The following is a 21532-nucleotide window of genomic DNA, read 5'->3' on the forward strand; positions in this document are numbered from 1 at the left end:
TGACTGACTCTCCTTTAATAGGTTTTTGTTTTGTCCAATAGGATATTTTTGCTGTCGCTGTCTCTCTCATCACATGGAAGATGGTGTACAATGCTAAGTTTGTAGAGTTCCTGACCCCTCAGGATGTCAGTGTGTTCTACAGCTTCACCACACCCTACCGCCTGCCCTCCTGGAGTATGTGCACTGGAACAGGTACCTATGACCCTTCTACTCATGCATTTTTACATTTACATTTAAGTCATTTAGCAGACGCTCTTATCCAGAGCGACTTACAAATTGGTGCATTCACCTTATAATATCCAGTGGAACAACCACTTTACAATAGTGCATCTAAATCTTTTAAGGGGGGGGGTTAGAAGGATTACTTTATCCTATCCCAGGTATTCCTTGAAGAGGTGGGGTTTCAGGTGTCTCCGGAAGGTGGTGATTGACTCCGCTGTCCTGGCGTCGTGAGGGAGCTTGTTCCACCATTGGGGTGCCAGAGCAGCGAACAGTTTTGACTGGGCTGAGCGGGAACTGTGCTTCCTCAGAGGTAGGGAGGCGAGCAGGCCAGAGGTGGATGAACGGAGTGCCCTTGTTTGGGTGTAGGGCCTGATCAGAGCCTGAAGGTACGGAGGTGCCGTTCCCCTCACAGCTCCGTAGGCAAGCACCATGGTCTTGTAGCGGATGCGAGCTTCGACTGGAAGCCAGTGGAGAGAGCGGAGGAGCGGGGTGACGTGAGAGAACTTGGGAAGGTTGAACACCAGACGGGCTGCGGCGTTCTGGATGAGTTGTAGGGGTTTAATGGCACAGGCAGGGAGCCCAGCCAACAGCGAGTTGCACTAATCCAGACGGGAGATGACAAGTGCCTGGATTAGGACCTGCGCCGCTTCCTGTGTGAGGCAGGGTCGTACTCTGCGAATGTTGTAGAGCATGAACCTACAGGATCGGGTCACCGCCTTGATGTTGGTGGAGAACGACAGGGTGTTGTCCAGGGTCACGCCAAGGCTCTTAGCACTTTGGGAGGAGGACACAAGGGAGTTGTCAACCGTGATGGCGAGATCATGGAACGGGCAGTCCTTCCCCGGGAGGAAGAGCAGCTCCGTCTTGCCGAGGTTCAGCTTGAGGTGGTGATCCGTCATCCACACTGATATGTCTGCCAGACATGCAGAGATGCGATTCGCCACCTGGTTGTCAGAAGGGGGAAAGGAGAAGATTAATTGTGTGTCATCTGCATAGCAATGATATGAGAGACCATGTGAGGATATGACAGAGCCAAGTGACTTGGTGTATAGCGAGAATAGGAGTGGGCCAAGAACAGAGCCCTGGGGGACACCAGTGGTGAGAGCACGTGGTGCGGAGACAGATTCTCGCCACGCCACCTGGTAGGAGCGACCTGTCAGGTAGGACGCAATCCAAGCGTGGGTGGCGCCGGAGATGCCCAGCTCGGAGAGGGTGGAGAGGAGGATCTGATGGTTCACGGTATCAAAGGCAGCAGATAGGTCTAGAAGGATGAGAGCAGAGGAGAGAGAGTTAGCTTTAGCAGTGCGGAGAGCCTCCGTGACACAGAGAAGAGCAGTCTCAGTTGAATGCCCAGTCTTGAAACCTGACTAATTAGGATCAAGAAGGTCATTCTGAGAGAGATAGCAAGAGAGCTGGCCAAGGACGGCACGTTCAAGAGTTTTGGAGAGAAAGGAAAGAAGGGATACTGGTCTGTAGTTGTTGACATCGGAGGGATCGAGTGTAGGTTTTTTCAGAAGGGGTGCAACTCTCGCTCTCTTGAAGACGGAAGGGACGTAGCCAGCGGCATGCAGACGTATGTCTTCCCTTCTACGCACTCAACGATACAAGCTGTACAGTAAATCAAATCCAATTTATTTATAAAGCCCTTCTTACATCAGCTGATATCTCAAAGTGCTGTACAGAAACCCAGCCTAAAACCCCAAACAGCAAGCAATGCAGGTGTAGAAGCACGGTGGCTAGGACAAACTCCCTAGAAAGGCCAGAACCTAGGAAGAAACCTAGAGGGGAACCAGGCTATGAGGGGTGGACAGTCCTCTTCTGGCTGTGCCGGGTGGAGATTATAATAGACCATGGCCAAGATGTTCAAATGTTCATAGATGACCAGCAGGGTCAAATAATAATCACAGTGGTTGCCGAGGGTGCAACAGGTCAGCACCTCAGGAGTTGGCTTTTCATAGCCGATCATTCAGAGTATCTCTACCACTCCCGCTGTCTCTACAGAGATGAAAGCAGCAAGTCTGTGACAGGTAGCACGTCCGGTGAACAGGTCAGGGTTCCATAGCTGCAGGCAGAACAGTTGAAACTGAAGCAGCAGCACGGCCAGGTGGACAGCAAGGAGTCATCAGGCCAGGTAGTCCTGAGGCATGGACACATGCATACGCATGAGGAAGCACATCTACACTCATATCCTGTGGATATTGATGAGCAGCAGGTAGGCTGTTGGAAATAGACTCAACTGGATCCATCTGGCTGCTTGGATCTATATTCATCCTCTCTCTCGCTTTCTCTCTCTCTCTCGGAATCGTCTCCCACAGAGTGCATGCAGGCAAAATCCTTCTTCTACTGCGAGGTCGAGATGGGAGATAGAGCAGGAAACGATTGATCATAGTTCTAACAGTCTGACTCAGGAGGGAGAAGGGGGTTTTAGAGTGGTAGGGAGAGGACGGATGTGAAGGGGGATGAGGGAGTCAGTTTTGTTATTTCATCCCCACCTACTGGTCAGGGACTGAGGCGATCTGTATGCTGTAAAGAAGCAATTTAGTCTTGTACAGGGGGAGGTAGTATTGGTATGTGTATATATACAGTGCCTTTGGAAAGTATTCAGAACCCTTGACTTTTTCCACATTTTGTTATGTTACAGCCTTCTAAAATGGGTACACACAATACCCCATAATGACAAGCGAAAACAGGTTTCTGCACTTTTCTTAAAAATAAAAAACAGAAATACCTTATTTACATAAGTATTCAGACCATTTGCTATGAGACTGGAAATTGAGCTCAGGTGCATCCTCTTTTCATTGATCATCCTTGAGATGTTTCTACAACTTGGAGTCCAAATGTGGTAAATGATATTTATTGGACATGATTTGGAAGGGCACACACCTGTCTATTTAAGGTCCAACAGTTGACAGTGCATGTCAGAGCAAAAACCACACCATGAGGTCGAAGGAATTGTCCGTAGACCTCCAAGACAGGATTGTGTCGAGGCACAGATCTGGGGAAGGGTACCAAAACATTTCTGCAGCATTGAAGGTCCCCAGGAACACATTGGCCTTCATCATTCTTAAATGGAAGAAGTTTAGAACCAGCAAGACTCTTCCTAGAGCTGGCCGCTTGGCCAAACTGAGCAATCGGGGGAGAAGGGCCTTGGTCAGGGAGGTGACCAAGAACCCGATGGTCACTCTGACAGAGCTCTAGAGTTCCTCTGTGGAGATGGGATAACCTTCCAGAGGGACAACCATCTTCGCAGCACTCCACCAATCATGTCTTTACGGTAGTGGCCAGACGGAAGCCACTCCTCAGTAAAAGGCACATGACAGCCCACTTGGAGTTTGCCAAAAGGCACCTAAAGACTCTCAGACCATGAGAAACAAGATTGTCTGGTCTGATGAAACCAAGATGGAACTCTTTAGCCTGAATGCCAAACATCCCGTCTGGAGTGGGGATGTTTTTCAGCGGCAGGGACTGAGAGACTAGTCAGGATCGAGGCAAAGATGAACGGAGCAAAGTACAGAGAGATCCTTAATGAAAACCACCTCCTCGAGCGCTAAGGACCTCAGACTGGGGCGATGGTTCACCTTCCAACAGGACAACGACACTAAGCACACAGCCAAGACAATGCAGGAGTAGCTTTGGGACAAGTCTCTGAATGTTCTTGAGTGGCCCAGCCAGAGCCCGGACTTGAACCCGATTGAACATCTCTGGAGACACCTGAAAATAGCTGTGCAGCAATGCTCCCCATCCAACCTGATAGAGCTTGAGAGGATCTGCAGAGAAGAATAAGAGAAACTCCCCAAATACAGGTGTGCCAAGCTTGTAGCATCATACCCAAGAAGACTCAAGGCTGTAATCACTGCCAAAGGTGCTTCAACAAAGTACTGAGTAAAGGGTCTGAATTCTTATGTAAATGTGATATTTCATTTTTATATATATATTGTCATGACTGTCCTGATCAGGTCAGGGTACAGGAGACCACCACCCTACAGATTATCTCCCAAAACCCCAACAGATGAGGAGAGATCTAGGGGTCTGAAGATGTGGGGGTTTTATGACCCCTCACGCCATAATAAACCTTAGGCCACAGAGAAATTCCTTTGTCCTCACAATGGAATTCTGGGCTCAGAACATTAAACATGCAATAAAGGGACTTTGGAACAATGGTTTCCGTCAGCCACAACGGTGGTCATGACGAGAGGTGGAATATGAAAATGTATGTAACTTTTGAATTGTTATTAAAGGTTAAGAGATGACGTTATTATGAAAACATTGTACCTTTAAGAGTTTTCCCAGTATATGCCTGATGTTTATACATTGTACGTTGTGTGGAAAATATCCAAATCAAAGAGAATGTTTTGGTAAAGATGAGATGTGAAGGTAGTGTCTAAAATAGGATTTTAGTCAAATCTAGGCCTTGCCCCTTAACTTGGTCCGCCCAGAGAATTGCCCTAAAGGCGGTTACGCCCACTTCTGACCCAAGGGTATAAGACAGGAGAGTGAAGAATTAACATAGGAGACTAATTGACCCCAAGCTGCAGCGAAGGTCTAACAAAGTCAACGAACCCCAAAACGAAACACAAGGTTGAAGACAAAGAAATCTTTTTCTACACGAGCTACGGACGAGTAGCTGTGTCTAAGCGGGTGAATTCAAGCCAAACCACCCAGCCTCCACTCTCCATTGAATCGTGGTATATACACCGTTCGAGTCCGAAGCTGTGAGCTCTGAGCTACAGAGCTGTCTGTCCTCAGAAGACCCCTTTCAGATCAAGGGCGAGGGATCAGACCACTTAGCCAAGAAGGACACTGACATCGTGAGGACAACCAGAGAGTTGCGCCAGAGAAGTGCGTCATTGAGAAGCCTAAACGACACACGCGGAGCTTCCCACCTGAGACCTCCAACACGTAATTACATCATTATATTCTGACCCATAAGAGCGGCAGTTCGGGGCAAGGCTAGGTTTAAATAAGCATGGCTGACAAATGAACCCAAATGTATATTTCTCTCGTGTACTTTCTTGGTTTCTCTCTCTTTTAAATCCCCATTTTGGGTAACGCGCCATAGTGTGTTGGCCCGTTATACTAAGTCCTAATCAATAGCTAGACTGTGTTTTGTGTATGTGTATTTTTATCATCATTTTAGCTTGCTAGTAAATAAATAATCAACTAAGATTGATGTGGTAAACTCATTGGTGAAGCCCGGGTCCGTGCAGATTCCCGGATTATGCGACGTTCAGAATGAGACTGTAGAGGAAATTGATTAATTTAGCGACTGTTGTAAAATCGATATTCTGATATCCTTTGAGTTAATTTGGGAAATAGAAACTCAATCAAAATACTGTTCCCATGGTGCCCCAGGTTGATGAGTTAATAATTGCTTGATTCATTGCTTAATTCATTTAATCACGCAATTATAAACCGTTAATCATTCGATGAGCAACAGTCGTCACATTAACTAATACAACGTCACGACAAAATATATATATATATAATTAGCAAACATTTCTAAAAATGTATTTTTGCCTTATCATTATGCGGTATTGTGTGTAGATTGATGAGTGTGTGTGTATATGCACTGCTCAAAAACATAAAGGGAACACTTAAACAACACAATGTAACTCCAAGTCAATCACACTTCTGTGAAATCAAACTGTCCACTTAGGAAGCAACACTGATTGACAATAAATTTCACATGCTGTTGTGCAAATGGAATAGACAACAGGTGGAAATTATAGGCAATAAGCAAGACACCCCCAATAAAGGAGTGGTTCAGCAGGTGGTGACCACAGACCACTTCTCAGTTCCTATGCTTCCTGGCTGATGTTTTGGTCACTTTTGAATGCTGGCGGTGCTTTCACTCTAGTGGTAGCATGAGACGGAGTCTACAACCCACACAAGTGGCTCAGGTAGTGCAGCTCATCCAGGATGGCACATCAATGCGAGCTGTGGCAAGAAGGTTTGCTGTGTCTGTCAGCGTAGTGTCCAGAGCATGGAGGCGCTACCAGGAGACAGGCCAGTACATCAGGAGACGTGGAGGAGGCCGTAGGAGGGCAACAACCCAGCAGCAGGACCACTACCTCCGCCTTTGTGCAAGGAGGAGCACTGCCAGAGCCCTGCAAAATGACCTCCAGCAGGCCACAAATGTGCATGTGTCTGCTCAAACGGTCAGAAACAGACTCCATGAGGGTGGTATGAGGGCCCGACGTCCACAGGTGGGGGTTGTGCTTACAGCCCAACACCGTGCAGGACGTTTGGCATTTGCCAGAGAACACCAAGATTGGCAAATTCGCCACTGGCGCCCTGTGCTCTTCACAGATGAAAGCAGGTTCACACTGAGCACGTGACAGACGTGACAGAGTCTGGAGACGCCGTGGAGAACGTTCTGCTGCCTGCAACATCGTCCAGCATGACCGGTTTGGCGGTGGGTCAGTCATGGTGTGGGGTGGCATTTCTTTGAGGAGCCGCACAGCCCTCCATGTGCTCGCCAGAGGTAGCCTGACTGCCATTAGGTACCGAGATTAAATCCTCAGACCCTTGTGAGACCATATGCTGGCGCGGTTGGCCCTGGGTTCCTCCTAATGCAAGACAATGCTTGACCTCATGTGGCTGGAGTGTGTCAGCAGTTCCTGCAAGAGGAAGGCATTGATGCTATGGACTGGCCCGCCCGTTCCCCAGACCTGAATCCAATTGAGCACATCTGGGACATCATGTCTCGCTCCATCCACCAACGCCACGTTGCACCACAGACTGTCCAGGAGTTGGCGGATGCTTTAGTCCAGGTCTGGGAGGAGATCCCTCAGGAGACCATCCGCCACCTCATCAGGAGCATGCCCAGGCGTTGTAGGGAGGTCATACAGGCACGTGAAGGCCACACACACTACTGAGCCTCATTTTGACTTGTTTTAAGGACATTACATCAAAGTTGGATCAGCCTGTAGTTTGGTTTTCCACTTTAATTTTGAGTGTGACTCCTAATCCAGACCTCCATGGGTTGATAAACTGGATTTCCATTGATTATTTTTGTGGGATTTTGTTGTCAGCACATTCAACTATGTAAAGAAAAATGTATTTAATAAGATTATTTCTTTTATTCAGATCTAGGATGTGTTATTTTAGTGTTCCCTTTATTTTTTTGAGCAGTAATATATATATTTCTGAGCATATATATATATATATTTATTTATTTATTTATTTATTTATTTATTTATTTTAAATCCATTTCAGAATAAGGCTGTAACCTAACAAAATGTGGAAAAAGTCAAGGGGTTTGAATACTTTCAGAAGGCACTGTATGTATGTATGTGTGATTTATTGTTCTGGCTGAGGAACAGGCCTGCTACTGGCTGAGAGGGTACACTCCGGCTATGATGGTAAGACACATACAGACCCTCTCTGTGATCTCTGTGTCGGCCTTCCCTGTAGCTCAGTTGGTAGCGCATGGTGTTTGCAACGCCAGGGTTGTGGGTTCGATTCCCACGGGGGGCCAAGTACGAAGAAAAAACACAAATGTATGAAATAAAAAAAAAATGAAATGTATGCATTCACTACTGTAAGTCGCTCTGGATAAGAGCGTCTGCTAAATGACTAAAATGTAAAAATGTGTCTCTCTCAGCACTGTCGTATTGCAGTGAGTCTCATACACATATTAGAATACACATACATTCCATCCTAATGCCCATTCACACCCTAACATACACACTCTCTACACAGCCTTTCTTTTTTACATAATTTCTGTTTTCCTCCCCAGCCCCCAGGATCCCTTCTGACAAGCACATCTTCACCACAACACACACACAGCTGTGTGTTCCAGGACATGGACGAGAAGTGAGGTCATAAACAATCATACACAACACCTCATCTGTTTAAGTGCAAGGCTGATGTGCATTTTTAACTTCTAGTGTCCCTGTCTGTAATAATGTGTAGGGGTGTTGTTTGTGATCATGTAACCATAACCTCTGGTGTGTCACTCAGGGCTGTTCCATTATTGGGGTACCTCCCCCAGGACCTGTTTGGAACCCGTGTTCTGCTGCACCTGCACCCCAGTGACCGGCCAATCATGCTGGCCATCCACCGCAAGAGCGACACTCTCTTTGATTCAGACCGATCTGATTTGTTGATTTAGTATTACTTTCAAAACAGACCCTATATAACTAAAGTAAGTTTAGACTCAATGTGTGAATGGGGGTATTTTTGTTGGTACTTTTTATCCCTTTTTATCCCCAATTTTGTGATCTCCAATAGGAAGTTACAGTCTTGTCCCATAGCTGCAACTCCCTTACAGACTCGGGAGAGGCAAAGGTCGAGAGCCATGCGTCCTCCGAAACAAGACCGTGCCAAGCTGTACTGCTTCTTGACACACTACTCGCTTAACACCGGAAGCCAGCGGCACAAATGTGTCGGAGGAAACTCAGTACACCTGGCGACCGTGTCAGCGTGCACGTGCCCAGCCTGCAACAGGAGTTGCTAGAGCGCAATGGGACAAGGACATCCCAGCCTGCCAAACCCTCCCCTAACCCGGACAACGCTGGGCCAATTGCGTACAGCCTCATGTGTTTCCTGGTCGCGTCTGGCTGCGACACAGCCCGGGATCAAACCCACATCTGTAGTGACGCCTCTAGCACTGCGATGCAGTGCCTTATACCGCTGTGCCACTCGGGAGTCCTACTCAGTACTTTGTTGAAGCGTCTTTAGCAGCCTTGAGTCTTCTTGGGTATGACAATACAAGCTTGGCACACCTGTATCTGGGGAGTTTCTCTCGGTGCCTTAGACTGCTGCGCCACTCGGGAGGCCAGTACTCTTGGAATTTAAATAAGAGTTGAAAAGAAATTGACCCAACCCTGTTATGTAGCCAAAAACATACAGGGGAGAAAGCATCCAATTACACACTCCTACACTGTCTGTCTGTCTGTCTGTCTGTCTGTCTGTCTGTCTGTCTGTCTGTCTGTCTGTCGAACAGCTTTTTGACCACTCAAACCGGTTCTGTGCGCGGAATGGTGAGTTATTATTTATTTATCTCACCTTTATTTAACCAGGTAGGCAAGTTGAGAACAAGTTCTCATTTACAATTGCGACCTGGCCAAGATAAAGCAAAGCAGTTCGACAACATACAAAAACACAGAGTTACACATGGAGTAAAACAACATACAATCAATGATACAGTAGACAAAAATAAGACTATATACAATGTGAGCAAATGATGTGAGATAAGGGAGGTAAAGGCAAAAAAAGGCCATGGTGGCAATGTAAATAAAGTATAGCAAGTAAAACACTGGAATGGTAGAATTATAATTTGAAGAAAGTTCAAAGTTAAAATATAAATAATATGGTGCAAGGAGCAAAATAATAAATTAAATAAATAAATACAGTAGGGGAAGAGGTAGTAGTTTGGGCTAAATTATAGATGGGCTATGTACAGGTGCAGTGATCTGGGAGCTGCTCTGATAGCTGGTGCTTAAAGCTAGTGAGGGAGATAAGTGTTTCCAGTTTCAGAGATTTTTGTAGTTCGTTCCAGTCATTGGCAGCAGAGAACTGGAAGGAGAGATGACCAAAGGAGGAGTTGGCTTTAGGGGTGACCAGTGAGATATACCTGCTGGAGCGCGTGCTACGAGTGGGTGCTGCTATGGTGACCAGTGAGCGGAGATAAGGGGGGACTTTACCTAGCAGGGTCTTGTAGATGACCTGGAGCCAATGTGTTTGGCGACGATTATGAAGCGAAGGCCAGCCAACGAGAGCGTACAGGTCGCAGTGGTGGGTAGTATATGGGGCTTTGGTGACAAAACGGATGGCACTGTGATAGACTGCATCCAGCTTGTTGAGTAGGGTATTGGAGGCTATTTTGTAAATGACATCGCCGAAGTCGAGGATTGGTAGGATGGTCAGTTTTACGAGGGTATGTTTGGCAGCATGAGTGAAGGATACTTTGTTGCGAAATAGGAAGCCAATTCTAGATTTAACTTTGGATTGGAGATGATTGATGTGAGTCTGGAAGGAGAGTTTACAGTCTAACCAGACACCTAGAATTTGTGGATAACTACAAATACCTAAGTCAGAACCGTCCAGAGAAGTGATGCTGGACAGGCGGGCAGGTGCAGGCAGCGATCGGTTGAAGAGCATGCATTTAGTTTTACTTGTATTTAGGAGCAGTTGGAGACCACGGAAGGAGAGTTGTATGGCATTGAAGCTCATCTGGAGGGTTGTTAACACAGTGTCCAAAGAAGGGCCAGAAGTATACAGAATGGTGTCGTCTGCGTAGAGGTGGATCAGAGATTCACCAGCAGCAAGAGCGACATCATTGATGTATACAGAGAAAAGAGTTGGCCCAAGAATTGAACCCTGTGGTACCCCCATAGAGACTGCCAGAGGTCCGGACAGCAGGCCCTCCGATTTGACACACTGAAATCTATCAGAGAAGTAGTTGATGAACCAGGCGACGCAATCGTTTGAGAAACCAAGGCTACTGAGTCTGCCGATGAGGATGTGGTGATTAACAGAGTCAAAAGTTTTGGCCAGGTCAATGAATACGGCAGCACAGTATTGTTTCTTATCGATGGCGGTTACGATGTCGTTTAGGACCTTGAGCGTGGCTGAGGTGCACCCATGACCAGCTCTGAAACCAGATTGCATAGCGGAGAGGGTGCGGTGGGATTCGAAATGGTCGGTAATCTGTTTGTTGACTTTGCTTTCGAAGACCTTAGAAAGGCAGGGTAGGATGGATATAGGTCTGTAGCAATTTGGGTCAAGAGTGTCACCTCCTTTGAAGAGGGGGATGACAGCAGCTGCTTTCCAATCTATGGGAATCTCAGACGACACGAGAGGTTGAACAGGCTATTAATAGGGGTTGCAATAATTTCAGCAGATAATTTTAGAAAGAAAGGGTCCAGATTGTCAAACCCAGCTGATTTGTAGGGGTCCAGATTTTGCAGCTCTTTCAGAACATCAGCTGAATGGATTTGGGAGAAGGAGAAATGGGGGAAGCTTGGGCGAGTAGCTGTGGGGGGTGCAGTGCTGTTGAATGCAGTAGGGGTAGGTAGGTGGCAAGCATGGCCAGCCGTAGAAAAATGCTTATTGAAATTCTCAATTATAGTGGACTTATCGGTGGTGACAGAGTTTCCTATCCTCATTGCAGTGGGCAGTTGGGAGGAGGTGTTCTTATTCTCCATGGACTTTACAGTGTCCCAGAACTTTTTAGAGTTTGAGTTGCAGGAAGCAAATTTCTGTTTGAAAAAGCTAGCCTTGGCGTTTCTAACTGCCTGTGTGTATTGGTTTCTAACTTCTCTGAAAAGTTGCATATCGCGGGGGCAGTTCGATGCTAATGCAGAATGCCACAGGATATTTTTGTGTTGGTTAAGGGCAGTCAGGTCTGGGGAGAACCAAGGGCTATATCTGTTCCTGGTTCTACATTTCTTGAAAGGGGCATGCTTATTTAAGATGGTGAGCAAGGCATTTAAAAAAAATAACCAGGCATCCTCTACTGACGGGATGAGGTCAATATCTTTCCAGGATACCAGGGCCAGGTCGATTAGAAAGGCTTGCTCGTTGAAATGTTTCAGGGAGCGTTTGACAGTGATGAGTGGAGGGCGTTTGACCTCTGAACCATTACGGGTGCAGGCAATGAGGCAGTGATCGCTGAGATCTTGGTTGAAAACAGCAGAGGTGTATTTAGAGGGCACGTTGGTTAGGATGATATCTATGAGGGTGCCAGTGTTTGCGGCTTTGGGGTTGTACCTGGTGGGTTCATTAATAATTTGTGTGAGATTGAGGGCATCAAGCTTGGATTGTAGGATGGCTGGGGTGTTAAGCATGTCCCAGTTTAGGTCACCTAGTAGCACGAGCTCTGAAGATATATGGGGGGCAATCAGTTCACATATGGTGTCCAGAGCACAGCTAGGGGCCGAGGGGGGTCTATAGCAGGCGGCGATGGTGAGAGACTTGTTTTTGCAGAGGTGGATTTTTAAAAGTAGAAGTTCAAATTGTTTGGGTACAGACCTGGATAGCAGGACAGAGCTCTGCAGGCTATCTCTGCAGTAGATTGCAACACCGCCCCCTTTGGTCGTTCTATCTTGTCTGAAAACGTTGTAGTTGGATGAAGATTTCAGAGTTTTTGGTGGACTTCCTAAGCCAAGATTCAGACACAGCTAGGACATCTGGGTTGGCAGAGTGTGCTAAAGCAGTGAATAAAACAAACTTAGGGAGGAGGCTTCTAATGTTAACATGCATGAAACCAAGGCAATTACGGTTACAGAAGTCATCAAAAGAGAGCGCCTGGGGAGTAGGAGTGGAGCCAGGCACTGCAGGGCCTGGATTCACCTCTACATCCCCAGAGGAGCAGAGAAGAATGAGTATAAGGGTACGGCTAAAAGCTATAAGAATTGGTCGTCTGTGATGTCCAGAATAGAGAGAAAAGGGAGCAGGTTTCTGGGGGCGATAAAATAGCTTCAAGGTATAATGTACAGACAAAGGTATGGTAGGATGTGAATACAGTGGATGTAAACCTAGGCATTGAGTAATGATGAGAGAGATATTGTCTCTATAAACATCATGCATGCTTAGCCGAGTGATCAAAGGGTCCAGTGAGATTCAGACAGGTAGCCGGGCCATAGGTAGCAAGCTGGTGGAAGATGGAGGGAGGTCTGTTTTTAGCCACCTCGTGCGTTTCCGTCTGTGGGTTAGTGGGGTTCCGTGTGGAAGGGGGGACCAGTCCAAGTTGGCAAAATAGTTAGTTATAGTGGCCCAAGAAAAGTGTCCGATAGACCTATTCAGATCGCAGCCGATAAGACAGCTAACGATTAACGATTAGTGGGCTGCAGATGGGCGATCAGGTTACGTCGCGACGGAGGGGCCAGTTGGATAACTCCCTCGGGCAGATAACGTCGGTGGTCCAGTCGTGAAGGCCCGATGGGGCTCCGCATCGGCAGTAAAGCGGGTCAGGATAGGTGACTGTAGCCCAGGAGACACTTCAGCTGGCTAGCTCAGGAAAAGCCCACGAGTGGCTGACGGAACTCTTCAGCTGGTTAGCTCCGGGATAATGTGTGTTAATTCCGGGACCGACCTTGCCAATAGTCACTCAGGTAGCAGCTAGTTAGCTGCAAGATCCAGGTGTAAATGTCCAGAGCCTGTGGTAGAAATCGGGGAAAGGAGAGAGAATAGGTCCGGTATACTCTGGTCTGAGTCGCGCTGTACAAAGTCTGGCGATAGCTTTTCGAGCTAATGGATAGCTAACCGTGGCTAGCTGAACTCCAACGGTAGCCAGTGAAAATGGCTAACATCTGGCTAGCTTCTGTTGTGGATTTCGGATTTGAGGTAAATAATACTTTCTTTTTTAAATTGGTTAGGCGGGTTGCAGGAGAGTGCTTTGAGGTTGAGTTTTAGAAGAAAAAATGTAAAAAGATAATGCGAAGAAAAATATCTAAATATATATATACACACGGGACACGACAAGAGGAGGGTAAAGGACGTCTGAACTGCTATGCCATCTTGGATATCCAAGTGTGTCACCATAGATACCAGGTGGTCCAGCTTCGTCAACCCCTGGAGCCGCAAGGTCTCCTTTGACATCGGCAGGCACAAAGTCTGCATATGAGTCACACACACACACACACACAAATTATCGGTAGTGACACATGAAAAATATATCAGGCCAGTGAGACGTCACTGGAGTGTCAGTTATGCATCAGTGTTTGTGAAATGTAATTTGACATTGTGTCTATGATGTTTCAGGGGTCCGGTAAATGAAGACGTGTTTGCAGTTCCTATCGTCACAGAGGGGAAGTTAATGGACTCTGACATCCAGGAGATAACTGAGCGGTTCCACAGACTGCTGCTGCAGGTCAGCACACAGACACACACTTTACAATTCACATTCTTTCTCACATGGCACTATCCTCTGTGTGTTTCTATAACAACACTTTTCCTCCTACAACCGGTCCACAACATGGGCTCCGGTGGTTACGGTAGCCATGGCAGCAATGGTTCCCATGAGCAGCTGCTGAGTATGGGGTGGCCTAGCGAGACCAACGGGAACGCCCTTGAGAACAGAATTATGGTTGCGGAACCAAGCAAATCCAAGCTGGTGAGTTGATGGCATTCTCTGCAGTTCTTCCCTGGTTGTCTTCAGTATTCTAAATCAATGTCTCATCATTTTCTCTGCTCTTCCCCACTCACACCATCTCTCTATCTGTGTGTGTGTCTTACAGAAAACATTCCAGGAGATCTGTAAAGGGGTCCACATGTTGAAGAGTCAGGACCAGCAGGTCTACTCTCCCTCCAAACCTGAATCCAGGAAAACCACAGACATTAAGTGGTGTGTGTGTGTGTGTTAGAAAATATTGACGGTTTTGAGCTTGTAAATGCGTGCGTGTGTATATGCACATGTCTGTGAGAGTGTGTGTTTGCTAACAGATGTGTGTCTCCAGCTGGAGCTTAGCAGCTGAAGAGCCCTGTGATGTTTCTGAAGGATTCAGCGGTGCCCCCTCTGCTGGTCAAGGACATTACTGCTACTGCTGCTGCCAGTGTGGAGGAGGTCACCTATAACAACCAGACTGTCTACTCCTACCAGCAGATCAGCTGTCTGGACAGTGTCTGCAGGTCTAACAAGGTATATACAATATCTCCATCACACTGCTAAACGTCCCATAGAAACAATCACTCTAAAGCTTGATGTGTGAGCATAACTAATAGCAGTGTCTTCTTCACCCTCTTGTCCTTCAGATCCAGGCCTGTCTATGAAGGCCCCTATGAAGCTTTCCTCTGGCGCCGCCCGGTGGTGGGAGGGCCCCTGGCTCTGCCCAGCAAGGCTGAGAGCGTGGTGTCAATCACCAGTCATTGTAGCTATAGCAATACCATCGTCCATGTAGGAGACAAGAAACGCCAGACAGAATCTAGTGAGCAGACACACACTGTTATGTTTCATTCTAATTGGCTCTTTCCTGTGATTGACCTCTCCAGAGAATTCTGAGAGTCCCACCCCTCCAGCGTTGCCAGTCACTGTGGTATCCCCACCCACCCAGGAAAGGACCTATAAGAGGCTGAGGCTGACCAAGCAGGTGTTGTCAGCGCACACACAAGGAGGAGCAAGCCTTTCTTACCCGCTGTAAGGAACTCCGCAACGCCAGAACCTTCCAGAAAGACTGCTCCACGTACCTGCACAGACCGAGAGGTCTGACCAACACCCAGGATAAGCAAAATGCATAGTTACATACACACAGCATTGTGGAAAATGTGGCTTTGGGAACATCTGAGCTAGACGTTAAGATCCATCTCATAGATATTCTTCACTGACTATGTTGTGTGTCTTCTCTCCTCAGAAGCCGCAGGTACCGGAGATGTTGCTAAACAGAGCGCGGCCAGGCGCTGGGGCCTCCCCCGCTGCAACCAAGAAGGGCAGTCGAAATTAGAAATCCAAGAAGCCCCGCGTAAAGTGTCCTGAGTCCACTGTAAACCCTCCATCCCCCGCAGGGCCTGAAACGGACAGCTTGGTCACCATTTTTGAAGCCTCCCAGTCCCAGGCCTTCTCCTAGCCCTACCCTGCCATGGTGCCAGGCTACCCCTGTCAGGCTACCCTGTTTTCCCTACCGCCCCTGCCCAGATCACTCGCCCTGACCCCACTGTCTCCACTGGCTTTGGGGAGGGCCAGAGCAGCCAGGCTCCACCCACTGCTACGCCATACCCTGCCCCTATCGTCACCCCCTGGTGGCTTTAATTGTGCCCAACTACCTATTCCCTCAGATGGGACAGATAGGCCAGATTGGTCAAATAGCCACAGCACCTTCCTTCTTTCCTGAGCAGACCTCCTGCCAGCCCTAACCTGCCTACACCTCCCAGCACCCATCCCCTGGAATTCCCCCTCAGGCAACCTTTAACTCCCAGCAGGCCTTCCAAGCCCCTCAGACGACCTACACTACCCAGCAGCCCTTCCAAACCGCCTACACTACCCAGCAGCCCTTCCAAACCGCCTACTCTACCCAACAGGCCTTCTTGTGCCAGCCCTCCTTCCCAGTGCAGGCTCAGTTTGTCCCCCAGGATTCCTACCCCACTGAAGCCTTCCCCTTCGGCCAAAGCCCCGGCCATGGAGACCAGAGAGGGGGCAGTGTCCCGCTGCTCCATCCCTTCCTCCACTGGCTGGGAGCCGGCTGCGTCTCCCCCACTGTTTGAGTGTCACTGCAGCTCTCCCCTGCAGCTCAACCTGCTGCAGCTAGAGGACAGCATGGCACCCCCTAGTGGAGCTCCAGGGAGCAGTATAGCAGCAGAGAAGTGTCTGGCAGCTCAGCCTGAGGAGGACCTACAGCAGGTGAGACACCTGTTGTAGAAGAGGAGAGGATGTGTTATAGATTTAAGCAATAAGGCCCGAGGGGGTGTGGTATATGGCCAGTATACCACAGCTAAGGGCAGCCACGCGGCGTGCCTGGATACAGCCCTTAGCCATGGTATATTGGCCGCTTACAAATATAGACCTCGGACCTCAGTTCTTATCAAGCCATACTAACAGAATAACTCCAAACTACACAGACAATTATTTCTACTGACCTAGACTAGTGCATGTTATCTTTAGAGTTTCCTGAAAATCCATGAGCCGACAATACTCTGTCGATGTGCCCTTGAGCAAGGCACTTAACCCTAAATGCTCCTGTAGGTCGCTCTGGATAAGAGTGTCTGCTAAATGATTAAAAAAATAATATGTAATTGGCTATTAGCTAATTCAAAAACCCATGTTGGTAACACAATGAAGAGAAGCTAAGTAGATGAGAAGCACAGTTGTTAATCATTTCTAACAGAGCTATCTCTCTGTGTGAACAGGGACATCCAGAAGGTGTTGAGGGAGGACCAGCAGAGACTGAGACTGATGCAGAAGAGCCAGCCACATTTCTCCTCTGTCCAGCGGAGGGAGCTAGTGAAGGAACAGCCCTGGGTGAGGATGGGGGTTCTGCCCAAGGCCATCGACGTCAAGGTACGTCAAACATCTGGCTTCACACACACATCTCACACACAAACAAGTTTACCTCCCACTCAAACACACACACACACACACACACACACACACACACACACACACACACACACACACACACACACAGATCTGCCTATGTCGTCATGTGGGTCAATACTGTACTAACCTACACGTATCCTTGTATTGTACCCCTACCCCGGTCAAGAGCACTGCACCCCCCACAGCAACTCGCCCAAGCCTTCCCCATTTTCTCCTTCTCCCAAATCCAGTCAGCTGATGTTCTGAAAGAGCTGCAAAATCTGGACCCCTACAAATCAGCCGGGCTAGACAATCTGGACCCTTTCTTTCTAAAATTATCTGCTGAAATTGTTGCAACCCCTATTACTAGCCTGTTCAACCTCTCTTTCGTGTCGTCTGAGATTCCCAAAGATTGGAAAGCAGCTGCGGTCATCCCTCTCTTCAAAGGGGGGACACACTCTTGACCTAAACTGCTACAGACCTATATCTATCCTACCCTGCCTTTCTATGGTCTTCGAAAGCCAAGTCAACAAACAGATTACCAACCATTTCGAATCCCACCGCACCTTCTCCGCTATGCAATCTGGTTTCAGAACTGGTCATGGGTGCACCTTAGCCACGCTCAAGGTCCTAAACGATATCTTAACTGCCATCGATAAGAAACAATACTGTGCAGCCGTATTCATTGACCGAGTCGAAAGCCTTGGCCAGGTCAATCACCACATCCTCATCAGCAGACTCAATAGCCTTGGTTTCTCAAATGATTGCCTCGCCTGGTTCACCAACTACTTCTCTGATAGAGTTCAGTGTGTCAAATTGGAGAGCCTGTTGTCCAGACCTCTGGCAGTCTCTATGGGGTGCCACAGGGTTCAATTATTGGGCCAACTCTCTTCTCTGTATACATCAATGATGTCGCTCTTGCTGCTGGTGAGTCTCTGATCCACCTCTACGCAGACGACACCATTCTGTATACTTCTGGCCCTTCTTTGGACACTGTGTTAATAACCCTCCAGACGAGCTTCAATGCCATACAACTCTCCTACCGTGGCCTCCAACTGCTCTTAAATACAAGTAAAACTAAATGCATGCTCTTCAACCAATCGCTGCCTGCACCTGCCCGCCCGTCCAGCATCACTACTCTGGACGGTTCTGACTAAGAATATGTGGACAACTACAAATACCTAGGTGTCTGGTTAGACTGTAAACTCTCCTTCCAGACTCACATCAAACATCTCCAATCCAAAGTTAAATCTAAAACTGGCTTCCTATTTCGCAACAAAGCATCCTTCACTCATGCTGCCAAACATTCCCTTGTAAAACTGACCATCCTACCGATCCTCGACTTCGGCGATATCATTTACAAAATAGCCTCCAATACCCTACTGAATAAATTGCATGCAGTCTATCACAGTGCCATCCGTTTTGTCACCAAAGCCCCATATACTACCCATCACTGCAACCTGTATGCTCTCGTTGGCTGGCCCTCGCTTCATACTCGTCGCCAAACCCACTGGCTCCAGGTCATCTACAAGACCCTGCTAGGTAAAGTCCCGCCTTATCTCAGCTCGCTGGTCACCATAGCAGCACCCACCTGTAGCACGCGCTCCAGCAGGTATATCTCTCTGGTCACCCCCAAAGATAATTCCTCCTATGGCCGCCTCTCCTTCCAGTTCTCTGCTGCCAATGACTGGAATGAACTACAAAAATCTCTGAAACTGGAAACGCTTATCTCCCTCACTAGCTTTAAGCACCAGCTGTCAGAGCAGCTCACAGATTACTGCACCTGTACATAGCCCATCTATAATTTTGCCCAAACTACTACCTCTTCCCCTACTGTATTTATTTATTTATTTAGCTCCTTTGCACCCCATTATTTCTACTTCCACTTTCTTCCACTGCAAATCTACCAAAGCTACCATTCCAGTGTTTTACTTGCTATATTGTATTTACTTTGCCACGATGGCCTTTTTTTGCCTTTACCTCCCTTATCTCACCTCATTTGCTCACATTGTATAAAGACTTATTTTTCTACTGTATTATTGACTGTATGTTTGTTTTGCTCCATGTGTAACTCTGTATTGTTGTATGTGTCGAACTGCTTTGCTTTATCTTGGCCAGGTCGCAGTTGTAAATGAGAACTTGTTCTCAACTTGCCTACCTAGTTAAATAAAGGTGAAATTTAAAAAAAATTATGTTATCAGGAATGTTTGTACTGTGAAGACTCGGCCTCAGCCCCTATCAAGGAGGACCTTCCTGATATGGAGGAAGAGGAGGGGGACTCACAGGAAAAAATGGTCTGCATGTTAGAAAAGGCCAGGGCCGATTTGTCGTCCCAGTCCGCCCCTGGCAGTCAGACTTGAACAAAACAGGGAAATTCAGACACATACAGTGCATTCAGGAAGTATTCAGACCCCTTGACTTTTTCCACATTTCGTTACGTTATAGCCTTATTCTAAAATAGATTGAAATGGGGTTTTTTTTTGTGCCTGGCAAAATCAGTTTGCCTGGCAACTGGCCATGATCGGGAGTCCCATAGGGCGGTGCACAATTGGCCCAGCGTTGTCCTGGTTAGGGTTTGGCCGGGGTAGGCCATCATTGTAAATAAAAAATGTGTTCTTAACTGATTTGCGTAGTTAAATAAAGGTAAAAAATATATAAAATAAATAAACAAATTAAAACTACCATACCCCTTTAAAAGGGACTTAAATATTTTGTCTTTCCCATTCACCCTCTGAATGGCACACACACACTCAAGGCTTAAAAATCATTATTTAATCTGTCTCCTCTATCTACACTGATTGAAGTGGATTTAACAGGTAACATCAATAAGGGATCATAGCTTTCATCTTGATTCACCTGGTCAGTCTATGTCATGGAAGGAGCAGTTGTTCTTAATGTTTTGGACACTCAGTGTATATTTGTCTCACTGCTACTTTGAGAACCTGATATTTTAGCACAGTTCATAGCTTTTTTGTAGGCACTTTCCCCCTAGTGTTAATTAATCTGGACAGGTAAGGGTTTGTTTTGTTGTGATGGTGCTCCATGGGGTTTTCACCCTATATTTTACTTGAATGTGGGCTATAATAACATTTTAAGGCTGGAACCTGATGAAGAAGAACAAAACTCAGATGGTGAGATTGTGTGACTATTGTTCAAAAGCAGCTGGCAATTTCGAATATCGACCGATTGGCTTCTCTGACTCAAATCAGTGTACTCAATGGGAGGATTATCTGTTTATGAGTGTTGTGCGTGTGAAAGCATCAAACAGATCAGGGAAAGCCACAATAAACTGTCAGAGCGGATGAAGGGCTAGGCTGAGGCGTTCTGTTAGATCAGTGATTGTTCTTCAGAGTCAGACAGTTGATAGGAGAGACGCATCCAAGGATGGAATGGGAGTCCCAGGGGATCCGTATCAAAGCCATATGCTCTCATTCACGTTTGAAATCCTCATGCCAACTGACACCGGCCACTAACCTTTAACCCCGGAATTCAAATTCACCGTCACGAATCCTCAGCTGATGCGTTTGGGATGCTGTGCAATTGTTATTTTGCCCTTGTCATTCACTGATCGCTAAAACGAATTTTGTAATGTCGTCGACATGTCATATGTCATTTTAGATGAATGGTGATTGTGCGCCATTAGGATAATGATGGGAAACAGGCCCGGGGGTCCCTGTTTTGATGCAACAGATGCTTTATGCACATTTGGGACTATGGCTTTACCAAGCAACAGCGGGCTTTGGGAAACTAATGGGGGAAATGGCTCATGATACAGATATCATCATTACAAAAGTCTATGAATTGGTCTTATAATAAACTATCTATATAATAGTTTTGTTATAGCCTAAGTTATTTGTTTTGTCATTCTTAAGGCCCACATTTCTTTAAAAATGTCCTTTGACAGGTGCAAAGACGAACCAAAGATATAGGCTACTGTGTCTGTGTCAGTATCTTTCAACTCCCCGACTTTGTCGCCATTCTGTCAAGTGGTAGCCTGCCGATCCAAAGCTTTGATCAGTGTGTCCTCCTCTGCTTCCATGCCCGCTGTTCACACCTCGTCAAAGTCGTGGCACAGGTGTGAACATCTTCAAGCCCCCTGCGGCTGCTCAACGCTAATCCGACTTGTCAGCCATTCCTTCATCAAAAGCTGACAACAGTCTGTAAATCTATTAATGTGGATTTGAATAACAATTAACATCCGTAATGAATGTATTTTTCAGTAAACGTATTTATTTTATTTAAGAAATGCCAAAAGTGCCCGTTGTTGCAAAATCACCCAGCCACCCATCAATGGTTTTTCCAGTGCTTGTGTCTTCTTTATTGGTGGCACTCATTAGTGCACAGTCGGTTTATTGT

At 47.0% G+C, this 21532-nt stretch overlaps 1 pseudogene; it reads left to right on the forward strand.

Moving 5' to 3' along the window:
* Positions 1–80: 80 nt before the first annotated feature.
* On the forward strand, positions 81–19536 carry LOC106581343 (period circadian protein homolog 2-like; annotated as a pseudogene).
* The last annotated feature ends 1996 nt before the right edge of the window (positions 19537–21532 follow it).

Source organism: Salmo salar, chromosome 20 (assembly GCF_965601325.2).
Source record: "Salmo salar chromosome 20, fSalSal1, whole genome shotgun sequence".
Classification (NCBI taxonomy): Eukaryota; Metazoa; Chordata; class Actinopteri; order Salmoniformes; family Salmonidae; genus Salmo; species Salmo salar.